This window comes from Tenrec ecaudatus, chromosome 1 (assembly GCF_050624435.1).
Source record: "Tenrec ecaudatus isolate mTenEca1 chromosome 1, mTenEca1.hap1, whole genome shotgun sequence".
NCBI lineage: Eukaryota > Metazoa > Chordata > Mammalia > Afrosoricida > Tenrecidae > Tenrec > Tenrec ecaudatus.
The window spans coordinates 75,635,597-75,641,923 of NC_134530.1; the positions used below are offsets into that span (position 1 = coordinate 75,635,597).

The 6,327-nt window shown below is 51.6% G+C and overlaps 1 non-coding gene across 1 annotated transcript; it reads left to right on the plus strand.

Moving 5' to 3' along the window:
- The first annotated feature begins 2,682 nt into the window (after positions 1-2,682).
- LOC142437759 (U1 spliceosomal RNA) lies at positions 2,683-2,846 on the plus strand. Its single transcript, XR_012782281.1, has one exon. It is a non-coding gene; the product is annotated as a U1 spliceosomal RNA (small nuclear RNA).
- The last annotated feature ends 3,481 nt before the right edge of the window (positions 2,847-6,327 follow it).

Sequence of the window (6,327 nt, forward strand, 5' to 3'; positions counted from 1 at the left end):
TACCTTACATAACCGGCTGGACCGGAAGATGTACACTGGCATGGATAGGAACTGGAAATACGGGGAATCCAGGACAGATGAGCCCCTCAGGACCAGTGGTGAGAGTGGCGATATCGGGAAGGTGGAGGGAGGGTGAGGGAGAAAAGGGAAACAGATGACAAGGTCTACATGAAACCTCCTCCCTGGAGGATGGACAGCAGAGAACTGGGTGAGTAAGATGACAGATGGTGTAAGATATGATAAAATAATAATTACTTATAAATTATCAAGGGTTCAGGGGGAGGGGAACAGGGAGGGAGGGGAAAAATGAGGAGCTAATACCAAGGGCTCAAGTAGAAAGCTTGTGTTTTGAGTATGATGATGGCAATATATGTACGAATGTGCTGGACACAAATGATGTATGTATGGATTGTAAAAAAGAGTTGTATGAGCCCCTAATAAAAAATTTTTTTAAAAAAAAGAACCCATTTCAAAACCCAGGCACCTCAGAGCTTTCAAGTCAATTCTGTCTATAGGACAAAGTAGAACTGCCCTTGTAGGTTCCCAAGACCTTTAAGGGAGTAGAAACTCTCATCGTTCTACCACGGAGCAGCTGGTGGCTTTGAACTTCTGACCTCGGGGTTAGCAGCCCTACAAGTAACCACTCCACCACTAGGGCTAAGGAGAGACTGTCAAGTTCCGGGGCCTCAGTGGGGAAGACAGGCAGGATAACTTTGGATGGACTCAAACCATTGTATTGGATCCCAATATAGACTTTCTGAGGCTGCGGGGTTTAGGAGGTGGAGCCTTGGTGGTAGCGTGGTTAAGCATTGGTCTGCAATCTGCATGGTAGGCAGTTCAAAACCACCAGCAGTCGGTGGGAAACCCACCAGAGGTTGCTGAGTCAACATGGGCTCCATGGCAGTGAGTGGGTGAGTTTTGACAGGAGTAGAAAGTGCATCTTTCTCCTGAAGAACAGCTGGTGGGTTTGAACCATGGACCTCACAGTGAGTAGCTGAACACTTACCCAATAGGATCCCCAGAACAAACATTTGTTGAGCCCTTCGTTTGTATCGGATCCCTTGGCAGGGTTTGGTATGTGTGTGCGTGTGTGTGTGTGTGTGTGTGTGTGTGTGTGTGTTTACATCTTCACAGCAGCTATGTGAGGTAGGATTCGCACTTATTATTCCCTCGTTTCTATGTGATAGATCCAAGACCGTAGACGCGGTATCACGTTCCCAACATCACAAGACTGGTGAGCACCAAAGGCAAGATTTGCGCCGCCATCTTTTCCAGCACATGCCTACGCTCCCTTGGAGAGGCCGGGGAGCCGGGGCGGGCTGGGGAGAGGTAGGCTGCTAAGGGAGGGCCAGCGGCCAGGCAGGCCGATAGCAGACACATCGATGTTGGAAGGAGTCCACAACTTTGCCAAGGTCCCATCTTCTTCCAGGGTCACACAATCCTGCCGGGCCTCCTCCCTCTGCAGGGTGTTTTCAAAAGCGCCCGCCTCTAAAGCTCCTCTGAAAAGCTGGACTCAATGTGCCTGTCTTCTCTCCCAGACAAATGCAGAGGAGGAAAACAGAAAGAACACGTATTTTATGCGTGCAAATTTAGGACAGTGGCACCTGCAATCATCATTTTATGGCACGATGATATACAGTAATTAGATGTCAGGAGTGATCTATGGCCACAGGAACAGAGGCATCTCCGGGCGCGGGGGCGGGTGGGGGGGGGGATGTTCTTTTTCTTCCAGAAGGAAACCTGAGGAGTCGGAGGGGAGCGGGTGAGAGAGGCAGCCGGCAGCCTGCAGCAGGCAGCGGTTAGCTACCACCAGGGCCCAGTTGAAAGGCTGGGGCAGCTCTGGTCACGGGGTGTCCACGGGGGCAAGAGAAAGGGGCAGAAGCAGGCGGAGGCTTGAGATCAGTCTTTTTCCAGCTGGGCAACCCTAGATTAAAACAAAAAAAAAAAAAACCTCCTTTCCTTTCCTGAAAGGCTAGTCCTACGAGGTGCAAACCGTTCACACACATAAGCTGGTGACTAAAAGGTCAGAGGTTTGAGGGCAGCCAGAGCCAGCTGAGAAAAAGTCCGGACAATCGGCTTCCCCAGAGTTGTTCGGGTTCTGACACAAGGGGACCGCCCTGAGTCCAAGTCACCAAGTCCAGCAACTGGCTGGAGTCACTCCGAGGACCTTCCGGAGGAGTGGAAGTGGAGTTGGCCCTGAGGGAGCACAGGATCTGGAAGGACAGAGAGGCTCTTCCAGCCAAGCAGCTGGCCCAGGCGGAGGTCAGGGAGGCAGATGTCTGCGCTGAGGACCTCTGTCCAGTCAGAGCCGTTGCTAAGACTGGTTTCCTTCCTGAAAGTGCATTAGAGCAGGTGGACAGGGGAACCGATTACAAGGATCATATAACCCCCTCCCTGGGGGACGGGCAACAGAAAAGTGGGTGAAGGGAGACGTCAGTGTAAAACATGACAAAATAATAGTAATTCATAATTTATCAAGGGTTCATGAGGGAGTGGGGAAGGGGGGGAAATGAGGAGCTGATACCAAGGGCTCAAGTAGAAAGCAAATGTTTTGAGAATGATGATGGCAACAAATGTACAAATGTGCTTGACACAATGGATGGGTGGATGGATGGATGGATGGATTGTGATGAGTTGTACGAGCCCCAGTAAAATTATTAAATAAAAAAATAAGCTATCTCTATACTTACCTGGCAGGGGAGATACCATGATCACGAAGGTGGTTTTCCCAGGGCGAGGCTTATCCATTGCACTCCGGATGTGCTGACCCCTGCGATTTCCCAAAATGTGGGAAACTCAACTGCATAATTTGTGGTAGTGGGGGACTGCATTCGCGCTCTCCCCTGATAATAAAAAAAAATAATAAGCTATCTCAACCTTTGCACTGAGGTTGGCTTTTTACACATACTGTTGCAAAATGTAGCAATGTAATTTACTGTGGTTATATTAAGACTGTTACCCATGCTACGCCATGCTTCAAGACAAAATTTCATTTATTTGTAATTAGAAATATTCTACAATGTATAGAAAGAAAAAAGAAAGAATGTTCATTAGAGCTTAAGCTCTAAGAGTTTCCTTTGCATTGGTGGCAGCTGTCGCTCCATGTGGAGTCTTGAGGTACATTCAGCTTCGATGCGAGTTCTTCCTGACCGTGAATGGGCAGTGGAGAAAGCTTTCCCTCAGATCAGCTGTGTTTGGAAGTAAGTTAGGACTCCCTAAACCAGCCATGGAGGGTCCCTTCTGCTATCAAACTTGCCTGGGGGTGCCCTCCCGGGACAGTGGCGTTCCTGGGCTGCAGGACGATGAATCACACCCCTGCCAAGGTGGTGGAAGGCCCCAGAGCCAAGCCTGTCAACGTTTCTGTCTGCACACACCCTGGTCCCGGACCCTTTCCCATGTCTGCAGTGCCACCTGTGGCACAGGGAAGGCCTCTGTGGCGATCATGACTTTGTGCATACCTTCCTCGGTTTCCCATCTCCTGTCGTCAGTCGTGTGGCAGTGAATCCTTTGGGCACCATGATGGCCCCGGGCTCATGCTCTCCTTCCTCTGGGTGACTTGTTTTCGTCGTGTGTCTGTTCTGTTTAGGGCTGAATGAAACCCAAACCAAGCCACACGCACTGCCATCTAGCCGATGCCAACCCACAGCGACCCTACAGGAGAGAGTGGAACTGACTGTCCTGTGAGTTTCCCAGACTGACTGCTTCACAGGAGTGGAAAGCCCCGTCTTCCTCCCTCTGAGCTGGCTGGCGGTTTCTAACTGCTGAACTGGGAGATAGCAGCCCAATGCATAACCACTGTGCCACCAGGCTTCCTGACGGGCCTCTATAAACTACAGCAGAATGTGGGGTCTTTTGGCTCCTAGAACAAGAGCCCCCACTTTATTCTCTTATTCCAGGATAAATGCTGAGGGTTTTGCCCTTATTTTCTTCAAATACACACACACAAAATAAAATACCCACCTCTCAAAAGGACACCTGTGGTCTGATGATCTGGCTTCAATGGGTCTCTACTACTCCCTCAAGTAAGGAACTTAACCACTCAGCCTCAGTTTCCCCATTGGTAAAATGGGGGGGGCATATCAGAGGGACCGTTGTAAAGATTACATGAGATAATACAAGGCAGGTCTCAGGTCAGATCCCCTAGGCCGTCACAGGGCTGGCTTCTCCTTGTCACCTTCTCAGGGAGGCCTTTCCTGACCGCTCATCCTAGAAGAGGGGTCCCAGGCCCTTCCATCCAGCCCCCCACCCCACCCCTCCCAGGTTGATATCCCCGTCTGAAGTCAGTGTGCACAAGGGTGAAAGCTACCTCAGGGCGCTGCTCCATCTGGTTTGCAATCAGAGCGCCCTAATACTGTGGCTGGGCAAGGTAGCGGCGCCACAAATACTTGCTGAGAAATTGAAACCAACTGACCCCAAGTAAATGCTGACTGACGGCGACCCCATGTGTTTCCGATAGAACTCATGCCCCGGAGGGCTGTCAGTGACTCTGATCTTTCAGAAATAGATCACCTGGCCTTTCTTCTGGGGCACCACGGGGTGGATTTGAACCATCAACTTTTTGGTTAGTAGTCACATACTTAACCTGTTTGTGCTGCTCCAGGGACTCCACGGAACACAATACCAAAACCCAAACCCACTGCCATCAAGTCCAACCCATCGCGACCTTTCCTAAGGTCTCTGAAGCTACAAGTTTTCAAGGGAGCAGATGGCCTCAGCTTTTCCCATGGGTTTGAATGATCTACCTGTGTTTCCTGGTCCAACTTTACCCAGTGGCGCCACAAGAGCGCCGTATGAAACACAGAAGAATCAATGCTCGCTTTCTTCGCCTCCCCCCTCAGCCTGTTACTCTTGTCTCTCTTTTCAAGCCAGGATCCTGATGACCAAACTCACTTCCCTGGAGTCAAGTCCAACCCATAGGGAATGGCCCTGTGGGTTTCCAAAGCTGTCAGTCTTTATGGGAGTAGAAGGCCTCTTCGTTCTCCCACAGACCAATGGGTAACAGCCCAATGCATCACCATGACTCCCACCACCCCCGGGGAGGGGGGGCTCCTACGCTCTGCCCCCCTGCAGAGCAGCCTGATCCACAGGAGCTGTCTGGCTGCTGCCTTCCAGCTCTCTGAAGCTCAACATCCTTAGCTGTCCTTTGAGCATCCTTATCCTTGGTGGGATAAGGGAGGAAGGCTGGGCTCTCAGCTTGGTTTCCGCCGGTGCCACCACGTTCCCCCATTGCTCCCATCCTTGGGAGTGCAGGGCACACTTGGGGGCCATCGGAAGCAGCCGTGGTGTATCGCCCGTCCGTGCCATGCCCAGTGTCCTCCAGCAGCGTGGGGATACACTGGCCCTGGGAGTCGCTGATGGTGCTGAGGTCCTGCAGGCTGGAGAGGACAGCCTCCTTGAGCTCATTGACAGTGGTCTGCAGCCACTCCCCCCTCTGACTGCAGCCCCATCAGGAGCTGCAGGACGGTCTGGGGCTAGCAGCTGCAACAGGACAGGAGGCCGAGGTCTGTACGTCCATCATAAGTGAGCTCAAGAAGTCCAGCTACGAAGGTTGAGTTCTTGGCCACTCTTAGGCATACACGTCTTCTCTTGAACACAGATTGAAAACCTTCCACCTACCCGATCAGCTCTAGATGCTTCCCGGGTCTGGTTTGTTCAGCTCAACCACTGTAAGGGTACGCGTTATTTCCCATGTTCCAGTGGGGGGAAACTGTAGCACGCAAAGCTTGTGAACCTGGCCCAAAGCTACCCGGCAAGCCAGTGTGATTGTTATTAAGTGCCATTGAGTCGGTTCTGGCTCACAGCCACCTACGTCACACAGGACACTGCACGGTCCTGCCCCCTCCTCACCATAGTTGTGAAGTCTGAGCCCAATGTCACAGCCACTGGTCAATACCTCTCGTTGATGGTCTCTCTCTTTTTCATCGACCTTCTGCTTGATGAAGCATGTCCTTTCCCAGGGAGTCTTCTCTCCTGCCAATGTGCCCAAAATACACCAGACAACGTGTTGTCATTCCCACAAAGCCTACACTTGAACCACAGTTGACTTAATATGTGTTGTTTTTCTTATGGGCACTTTCAAAACTATATACATGAGTCAGGAGACGAGTGGACCTGCATGCCACCGCCAGCTTTACTGACTAGCGGCCCCTGTAGCTATTCTCCATTCATTTACCTTTGACCCACTCGCCCTGCCCCAGTCTGTTGGTAGTTGGGGCCCTGGAGTCGCTTTCCCTCCTAGCAAAGCCTGCTTCCCGCGGAGCAAAGCACTGCCCGCCCTGGCCATCCTCAGAGCTGTGCCGATGCTTCAAGATCCCCTGACGATGTTCG